General features: G+C 38.7%; 1 pseudogene; it reads left to right on the top strand.

The window, feature by feature from the left end:
• The first annotated feature begins 7,026 nt into the window (after window positions 1-7,026).
• Window positions 7,027-7,377, top strand: LOC109436214 (ragulator complex protein LAMTOR3; annotated as a pseudogene).
• Window positions 7,378-10,488: the final 3,111 nt, after the last annotated feature.

Raw genomic sequence — 10,488 nt, 5'->3', positions numbered from 1 at the left:
TAAATAATGGTACATCCATAGTGTTGACGTAAAAAGCATCCAAAGCTGTAGAGAACTTTTATAAGTGTGTTTGAGCTAAGCTAATGATATATGCTGGGAAGATCTCAAATGTTCCTGATAATAACAATTTTGCAGTTTGTTTTATGCTTTTGAAATTAAGAAGGGACCATAAGATTACATGAAGGTAGGAGAAAGAAAGGCAGGGACTGGATTACAGGATAGTTAAGATTATTTGCTCTCTTGAGGGCAGTTACATCTTAGAAGGAGGGGGTCTGATCAGGTGGTTCAGTATTTAGAAGAAGGGTCTGAAAAGAGGCATTTCAAAGGTGTGTTAACCTAGATGCACAGACACAATGGACAGGGCTTGCTTAAAGCAAAGATAAGCCTTTTACTAAAAAATTATAGGTCTGGGGCATGACTACCTACCATGTCCTGCCCTGTTAAGAATTCATGATTTATTGCAGCACCCCTTTTTTCATTCACAATAGCATAGAGCTACCAAATGGACTGAAAAAAACTCAAAATACTGATACAAAAATATCTCCAAGATATATATTTTATTATTTGTTCGGTTAATTTTTAAAACAAACTTTATTTTTTAGAGCAGTTTTTGGTTCATAGCAAAACTAAGCGGGAAATACAGAGAATTCCTATGTACTCCCTATTCGCACACATGTACCACCTTCCTCACTAGCCAGCACCAGAGTGGTACATTCGTTATAATCAATGGATGTATATTAACAGATCATTATCACCCAAAGTCCATAGTTTACATTTGGGTTCACTCTTGGTGGTGTACATTCTATGGACTTGGACAAATATATGACATATAGTCACCATTACAGTATCACACAGAATAGTTTCACTGCCTTAGAATCCTCTGCGGTCTGTCTAGTCATCTCTCCCTCCCTCCCTCCTCTAACCCCCAGCAAACACTCATCTTTTTACTGTCTCCATAGTTTTGCCGTTCCTAGAATGTCCCATAGTTGGAATCACACAATATGTAGCCTTTTCATATTTGCTTCTTTCCCTTAATAATATTCATTTAATTTTCCTCCATGTTTTTTCATGGTTCCATAGCTCATTTCCTTTAGTACTGAATAATATTCCATTGTCTGGATGTACTGTAGTCTATTTATCCATCCACCTATGGAAGGACATCTTGGTTGTTTCCAAGTCTGGTCAATTATGAATAAAGTTGATATAAACATGCATATGCAGGTTTTTATATACATAAGTTTTCAACACATTTGGGTAAATACCATAATACTGTATTGTAAGGTAAGAGTATGTTTAGTTTTGTAACAAATAAGAAATTGTCTTCCAAAGTGGCTGTAACATTTTGCATCCCAGAAATGAATGAAAGTTCCTGTTGTTCCACATTTTTATAAGCATTTGGCATTGTCAGTGTTTTGGATTTTGGTCCTTCTAATAGGTGTGCAATGGTGCCTCATTGTTGTTTTAATTTGCAATTCCCTAATGACATAGATGTTGAGCCTCTTTCCTTTCCTTTTTTTAAATATTAGAATGAAAGTCCATTCAGTTTTTGTTGTTGTTGTTTTTGTTTGTTTTTTATTTTATTTTATTGGGGAATATTGGGGAACAGTGTGTTTCTGCAGGGCCCATCAGCTCCAAGTCGTTGTCCTTCAATCTAGTTGTGGGGGGCACAGCTCAGCTCTAAGTTTAGTCACCATTTTCAATCTTTAGTCGCAGGGGGCACAGCCCACCATCTCATGTGGGAATTGAAGGGCAACCTTGTTGTTGAGAGCTTGCACTCAAACAAACTGAGCAATCTGGCCACCCCTCTGGAAGCTCAGAGGCAGTTTGTTGTCTTCAATGTAGTTGTGGAGGGCACAGCTCACTGGCCCATGTGGGAATCGAACTGGCAACTCTGCCACTCAGAGCTCTCCCTCTAACCAACTGAGCCGCCTGGCCGCCCCGAGCATCTTTTCGAATGCTTACTTGCCATTTGTATATCTTCTCTGGTGAGAAGTCTGTTCAGGTCTTTCATGCATTTTTTAATCAGGTTGTTCATTTTGTCATTGCAAGGGTTTTTCCCTTGAGACCAAGTACATAGTGGTTTTTGGCAATACCAATCAATTCTCCAATTCTGTGACACCAACCTGGTGTCCCAACAAATCAATTAATTTCCGTCACTATCTACCTGGAGTCTGTCTTAGAACCCACAAGTTAAAAGGCTTATTCTCAAAAGTCTGCCCCCATGTCAGACGTCAACTCCAAATGAGGTGCTCAGCTACCCACACTTTTGCCTGAACAACCACAAATTCAGGAATTCTCATGAACCCTTCTCAGGTCCCGTAATTTGCTAGAATGGCTTATTGAACTCAGGAAAACAATTATGTCTTTCACAAATATTTTCTCCCATTCTGTGGCTTGTCTTTTCATTCTTCTAGCAGTGTATTTCATTGAGCAGACACTTTTTAAATGAAAAATAGCTTATCTATTATTTCTTTCATGAATCGTATTTCTGGTGTTTTATCTAAAAAGACATTACTGTACACAAGGTCATCTAGGTTTTCTCCTTCCTATGTCATCTTCTAGGAGTTTGATACCTTTGTATTTTACATTTAGGTCTATGATCCATTTGAGTTAATTTTTGTGAAGGGTGTAAGGTCTGTGTCTAGATTCTTTTCATGTGGATATTCAGTTGTTCCAGCCTTTGCTCTTTTGTCAAATACATGTATTTCAGGTCATTAAAAAGTGAGGCACAAATTAATATTTTTCTATGCTACCCTTTGTACAAAAATAAAGGTTGACATTTAGAGAATTCATGTATGTAGTTACTTAAATATCCATCCATAAAGAACAAAATTCAACTGAGTACTTTCGAAGATCTAATTAGCTCTATTAAGTGAGTCATGAATCAAGCAACATCCCATTTAGCAGCTAGAAATGGGCTCTGAGAAGTTGCACAAAATGGAAGGGTTTTGTAGGCAGAAAGAGGGTGGGACTAAGAAGTTAAAAGAGTGGATTATTTCAGGCAAAGGCACCTGCCCTTAGGGGTAGGCAGGGGGTCTTATCAGGTAGATTACCTCACTAGTGCTGACCAGAAAATTCCAGACTGATTGTTTTAAAAATTCCACTCCTGGGAGAGTCTGCCACTGCAAGTAGGTTAATTATTAAATTTTGGTTTGGTGACATGGCTTAGCAAAATTGACTCCATTTTGATGTGTTGTTTCTTTTTACATCAGGTCTCGGGAAAAAGTTACGTTCCTTACAGCAACAACAGTTAAATAACTAAATAAACCAAAATATCAGTTGCTTTGGAAAGGAAAATTGAGCGGTTGAGGGATAGAGATGGAAAGACTTTTCCTGTATACCTTTCCTCAATTTGGATTAATGTAAATAAATTACCTATACTGTCATGACAAAGCTAAAACAATTTAGCAATGAGTTTGGTGTTCTTTATTCAAGGGAAAATAATCCGTGGATTGGGAGAGGACAGTGCCTCACACACAGTTGAGTCCTGTTTCTGAGGGATCTGGGACAAGAGTGAGTTTTAGAGTTTTATCGAAAGTTAAAAGAGGCCACAGGGAAACGTGGCATGATTGGCTAGGAGGTCAGGATTTCCTTATAAGGCTAGCAGGTCCTATTTCTAGGGTTAAAGTAAGCAGCTAAAGCTGAATTGGAAGATGGTGATTAGTGTGTGTTACTTTTCTTAAGAGGTGTGTCTGTAAGTGCAGGCTGACTTAGGTTTAGATTTGTGTCGGGGCCTGACCACTGGGGTAGCCCCACTTTGTGGGTTCCAATATACAAATTAACTTTATCAATACAAAAAAAAAAAAGAAGAAAAATGCAAAAATTAAGAAGTTTTGTGTGTATTTCTCTAGAAGATATATTTTATGCATATACAAAAGTTGCCCAAAAAAGTGTACACATCTTAAGAAAGGAAATAACTGTATTAAAATTGTAATAATATATATCGATAATGAGATGAATACAAATCATGTGTATACATTTTTTTGGCACCTCTGGTATAAGCAAATATGTATATGTCATTTCTACTTGGTATAGGATTTGGCATAGGATGTGGGGAAATAGACAAGGAGAAAAAAGACATCCCAAAAAGAATCCAACTTGACTACAAAAATTAGCAGTCTCCAAGTGGTAATTTTTAAATAGCTTATTTAATTTTGCAATACGAAGGCAAAAAAAAAAAAAAATTCCTGTATCATTTAATCTACCTACATTGGTATTTCCCTGGCAGGTGGCTGCAAAATCATGTTAGTTCAATTATAGAACTTTGCATTATATTAGGCACAACTATTCCCCTTGGGTTCTAATTAAACAAAGTTGAATCAACTTTCTGCCTACAGCATTTGTGCTTACAAAAAAAAAAAAAAAAGTCCCCCATAGCATTATTCTATATACCCTTGGAAAAATTTTAAAAAGAGAGAATAAATGTCTTCTCTCAAAGGGTTAAATTCAGACAAAATTTTTAAACCCACTAGAAAATGGCTTCTACATTCCAAAGGATGAGGAAGGAAAACTATGAAATCATTTTGCATGGATTTGTTCAGCAAGGGAAGAGCTGGCTCATTTTCCATGTGGGCTGCCAAGTTCACCAGCCGTGGGGGAAAATGTTTTTACTCTTACTTTCTTACCTCACATGCTGCAGTCTTATGGAAATGAAAATCCCATTTGGAGATCAGATTCTTCAGATGGATTTAATTTATATACCATTTGACCAAGTCAATCAGACCAGGCTTAGTAGATGGCTTTTTTCATTACAATGTTGTGGGCTTTGCTTAGAAAAATTTTTTTTCTAAGTTACAGAGTCATTTTAACAAGTACTGCATCTAATTTTGGCTTTGTAGCTAATTATCTTTGGACTGCATTAAAATTTTCTCCTGAGTAATAATTATGTTGCCTCTCCTTAAAAGCAAACTTTCTGAATCATCATCTGATTTCACCTTCTAAAATCTAGAGTTTTGCCCAGATTCATTGGTAGCAAAGTATGCTCAAGGGAACCGATTTCAGCCTGTAGCCAGTTATGCAGTTGTCAGAAATGTGCAAGAATGGAACGGACCAGGGCAAGAAAACAATACAAGTAGAACTTCTCAGAGATCAGACTGTCTCATTCTAAGATAGGGCCCAGTGTCCTAACTTTACTGCTAAGTCTCCTTTTCCTTATTGTTTGAAAATATAAATGAATTAATTTACTCTATCTTACAGAGCTGCAGCCTGTTGGATTTAACAGATGATTGCATACCAGCATGGGCACCCACATATAAATGTGTGCCCTGGGATTAACAGTTGCTGCTATTCTCTCCCTTCAAGGGAAGTTGGAGTAAAGCACACCTCCTGCCACTTCATTATGTCAGAGGTTTGTCTCCCATTAGTAAATCCACAGAGAGCAGGGACTTCCTGCCAGCCAAATAGTGTAGATGGAATAGATTCAAATATTTGAGACAGAACCTGCATTGTGTCTGATCCTTTCCAGCCGGTTTCTCTAGCCTCTAGCTGAGGGAGCCAATAAGAACACCCTCATTCTCTCCCCCAGGCTCCTGGTGCCTCCAGGAATTACTTCTTTCCTGTTTCTAGGCTTTATTTACCCCTTTCTCCAACAAAAAGGAAAAGAAGAGATTTCTGAATTCTTTGCCAGAGACCCTACAAATCCTGGCATATAGTAGGTGTTCAGTAAATATGTGTTGAATGAATAAAAATACTAAATTATGGCCATATGTGACCTGTTTGCCAGACTGTTGGAAATGATGGGCCCTGTAGCTGTTGACAGCTAAGAATTCTGGGGCAGGAAGTGTTTTGAAGACCTCTCATTGATGTGAGCTGTAAGAACTCTGTCAGTGATATGCTAATACGTGTAGATAGCTGTGTTTGAGGCAGTGGAGGGAAGGCTTAACATGCTTTGTAAGTGGCAAAATGCATAGTTTGTTTTGGGCAAACTAACTATTGTTACTTAAACTAAAGCTAACTTCCATATCAATGGCATAGAAGTTATGACAGCAATGATTAGGTTCACAGAAAGACTTCGGGAATGCTAACAGATGCAAACACACACCCATTTTACTGACAGATAAACTAAATCACTGGCAAAGCTATAAGCAAATACTAGTCTGTGGGAGCTTTGACTACAATTTGGGAGTGGATCTTCTGAAACTATAAGTCTGCTAAGCAAACAAACAAACCTGCTTTCATATTTCATAAAACACAAAGGAAATCATCTTAGGACCTAATGTTCATTATTAGCACAAGTGTTATAATAACTATACAGCTTATCGGAGAATTCAATGTTAGAAATTAGTCACGGGAGAGGATGTAGCTCGCCATCAGCATGGAAAGCACCTGAGCAGGCAGCAGTGCCTGACGGATAGACCCTACCATGAGGACAGATACTCAGGCTGCTCAGAGAGCCATATGGTCTAGAAAAGGATAAAGATGCTAAGAGAGAATTTCTTCTTCTACTTTTAGTTCTTTGCTCTTACAGAGTCAGAGGAACCTGTGGATGAAAAAGCGGTGCTGCAATAAATTATAAATTCCTAACTGGGCAAGTCGTAGTTAGTAGTTAAGCCCTAGGCCTGTAACTTTTTAGTAAAAGGCTTGTCTTTGCCTGAAGCAAGCCCTGTCCATTGTGTCTGTACATCTAGGTTAACATACCTTTGAAATGCCTCTTTTCAGATCCCTCCTTCTAAAATATGTAACTGTCCTCAAGAGAGCACATAATCTTGTTCATTATTCCATATTCCAATCCCTGACTTGCTTTCTTCTACCTTCATATAGTCTTTTTTATGTCTCCTCCTTAATTTCAAATGCATAAAATAAACTGCAAGACAGTTATTCTCCACTTATGTCCCCGGGCTTCAGATGGGTAGGAAGTGCTTCTTGGAGCATAGAGAAGGTCACAAGTCATGTGATGATGGCTGTCAGTGGAATCTCTCTTGAAGCTGTCCCTGAAGGACAGCAGGCTGCTCAGAACCCTTCTGCCCAGAGAACCAGGCAGCCCAGAAACCGAGTGTGGATATTGAACCTGCAGGAAAGGGGTTCCTCATGGCAGTTGACCTAAAGCGATTTCCCTGTAAAAAATGTCCAAGTGTTGAAGGGCTCGATGCTATTGTTGTGTCAGAGATGAGGGACTGTTATTGAAGTGGCCAGTGATAATACTCCAGAGCATGCTTTAAGATCTGGTTTCTTAACAGACCAAGGTAGCAAACTTGGACTTTCAAAAACTAAAATATCGTCTGTTACAATAATACCTGCCAGGTGGTTCAATTCCATCATTTACCTTTGGTGGTGAGTTTCATAGGCAGCAGCACTGCCAACACAAGATTAATGGTCAGCCTAGAAAAGGAACTTGCTCCATTATTTGAAGAATTGAGACAAGTTGTGGAAGTTTCTTAATCTTACAGTGGTTTTGATATCTACCTTATCTTCATTATTACAGACCCAATATGGATCCAATCTTTAGACAACAATACTTATATCCATGTACTCAAAAGAAAGGGCCTCTTCTTCTACCTTAGACTAAAGGAAGAGCCTATAGATATAGTTTATGGATAGATTGATTGTTATCTTTTCTTGCATAGGGTCTTTTCTTGTTTACTGAGATCTGGGGATACCACAGAAATGGTTCAGTCTATCACAGCTCCCATGGAGTTAGTCCAGTCACCATATCTGCATGAGATTCTTTTTGGTGGATCAGAATCAAAATGGTTTAATCCACTTGAGTCATGAAGTGTCCCCAGACCTGCAGAATGAAACAGATCCCTTTCTTTCTGTTTTTTTAACTTTTATTTATTTTAAGTGTGTTTTTCCAGGACACATCAGCTCCAAGTCAAATAGTTGTTTCAATCTAGTTGTAGAGGACGCAGTGGCCCATGTGGGGATCGAACCGGCAACCTTGTGGTTAAGAGCACCGTGCTCTAACCAGCCAAGCTAACCAGCCGCCCCTGAAACAGATCCTTTATTGTGAATAATAATGAGGACCTTTTTTTTTTAAAATTGGGAAATACTGGGGTACACTGTGTTTCTCTAGAGCCCATCAGCTCCAAGTCGTTGTCCTTCAATCTAGATGTAGAGGGAGCAGCTCAGTTCCAAGTCCAGTCGCTGTTTTCAATCTTGAGTTGCAGGGGGCACACAGCCCACCATCCCATGGGGCAATTGAACTGGCAATCTTGTTGTTGAGAGCTTGCGCTCTAACCAACTGAGCCATCCGGCCGCCACTTTAGAAGCTCAGTGGCAGCTTGTTTTCTTCAATCTAGTTGTGGAGGGCACAGCTCACTGGTCCACATGGGAATTGAACCGGCAACCCTGTTGTTCAGAGCTCATGGTCTAACCAACTGAACCATCCAGCTGTCCCAGGACCTTTTTTTTTTAAATATTGTTTTATTTCTCACATGAGTGTGAGGAAGATAAAATGGCTTAGTAAAATAATACAATCAGTATAATAAAAACAAACAAACAAACAAACAAACAAAAACCTGTTATTCTCTAGAGTATTTGAGATCTTGCTTCTCTGGCATATGTCATTAGTTTGGGCTCAGATAAAGTCTTATGAAAAATTCCCTACAGGTTTGGACATTTCATACATTGACAAGACCCAGGCTTCTTGGTAGTGCCTTTTTGCATGTCTAAATGGGGATTTTTACAAATTTTAACCTCGTGGGATTGGGAGGATTAAATGAGTTAATCCAGGTAAAATTCTTAGAACAGTGCTTGACAGAAGTAAATACTTATTATTATTATTATTATCATCTCAAGTCCTGACAGATCTGAGACCTCCACCACTGCTGGAATGTCTCCTGAGGAAAACGTAATTATTAAATTCCTGTTAAGCTCTTCTAGGGAAACTAGCATTTAATGAGCACCAATGTTGTTACAGGCTGAAGGCACCTTACATATATTAACTCTTTTACTCCTCACAATAACTCTAAAAAAGTCACCATTATTATCTACATTGTATAGATGGGGAAACAGGATCCCCAAGACCAAGTAAGGTGAAGCCCAAAGTTTCCTGGCAAATGACTGGCTTAGACCGTGTTTCCCAAAAATAAGACCTATCCAGACCATCAGCTCTAATGCATCTTGGAGCAAAAATTCATATGAGACCGGTCTTATTTTAATATAAGACCTGGTCTTATATAATATGATATAATACCCGGTCTTATATGAATTTTTGCTCCAAAAGAAGCATTAGAGCTGATGGTCCAGCTAGGTCTTATTTTCGGGGAAACACAGGATTTGGAAAAGTCTGATTCTAAATCTGGTCCTCATTTTACATCACGGACATGTGTGTGAAGGATCATAAATCCCTGCCATGTGGGTGCTGCACGTTCTGCACTTCCCCAGGCCTCTCTGTCTGCAGGGCTTGTCGGTCCTTAGGTAGAACAGGTTTTCTATAGAGTTTCAGCAGCCCTGGGAATCTTACATCTTGTACCAAAATTCAAGTCACCTATGAACACTGTCATCAAAATTACATGTTTTGATATCCAGGAATTTTATAAGAGAGAATTTCAAACTCAGTGGGTTTTCAGGATGTGCTGCAGTTGTACATGTGAAGTGCTTGAGAGTATCAGGGAAGAGGGAGGAGACTAAGGTGAGGTGAGAGAGGTTCCTAGGACACAACATTTAAGGAGATGTCCCTCTCATGTTCCTGCAAATGCAGCTGTGGCATTGCCTCCTGCCATTTTCTGTCCCAGGCTTCTCCCCTCACCCGAATCCTGGCCCTGTCAGTAAAAACTGAACAGCTCGAGATACCTGTGTAGGTACAAAAGACAGTAGAAAAGTGGTTTGAAGCCAAATCACAAAGAGCCTTCAGAGTCATCATACCTGAGAATTTGCATGTGATATCATGGGTAAGTGTTTCCCTAAGTGTGGTATTGGAATCATTTGTTCTTTTAACTTAAGAATTCCCAAAATGATTAGAAAGGTCTTTTCTGCAGAGAATACATGTTAGCCTGGCTGAGTCCTCTGCAAAACTTCTTCCTCTTCAGGAAAACGATAAATGAGATAATGTCAGTAAAGATATGTAGTAAAGTCATTGTGAGGTCTGCACTATGATTATTATATTTCAGCATTTACATTGCGATGTTTTGTGTGTACCATTTATATTAACGTCACCCAGATGCGGCCAGCATTCTAATCCAGAAGGTACAAGCCAATAACCAAATGCAAGGCAAAATCCTTGTTGGATCTGTTTTTTTTTTTTTTTTTCAAATTAACTGTAAAACACACTTAGGGGCAAATGTGGAGGAAATCTGAGTACAGACTGAGCATTAAAGAATATTAGGGGATTACTGTTAATTTTATTAAGTGTGAGAATGGTATTGTGATCATGAGGAAATGTAGTTAGGTTGTTAGAAGTGTATACTAAAGTATTTAAGAGTGAAATGTCACGATGTCTATAATTAACTGCATAATACATAAGCAAGTATGCTTAAATGTTAAGACTTATTAAGTCTAGGTAAGGAGTATATGGGTGTTCATTATACTATTCTCTCTATCTTCTGTATT

The sequence above is a fragment of the Rhinolophus sinicus genome, linkage group LG02 (genome assembly GCF_036562045.2).
Source record: "Rhinolophus sinicus isolate RSC01 linkage group LG02, ASM3656204v1, whole genome shotgun sequence".
Classification (NCBI taxonomy): domain Eukaryota; kingdom Metazoa; phylum Chordata; class Mammalia; order Chiroptera; family Rhinolophidae; genus Rhinolophus; species Rhinolophus sinicus.
This window is presented reverse-complemented; position numbering and strand designations above follow the sequence as displayed.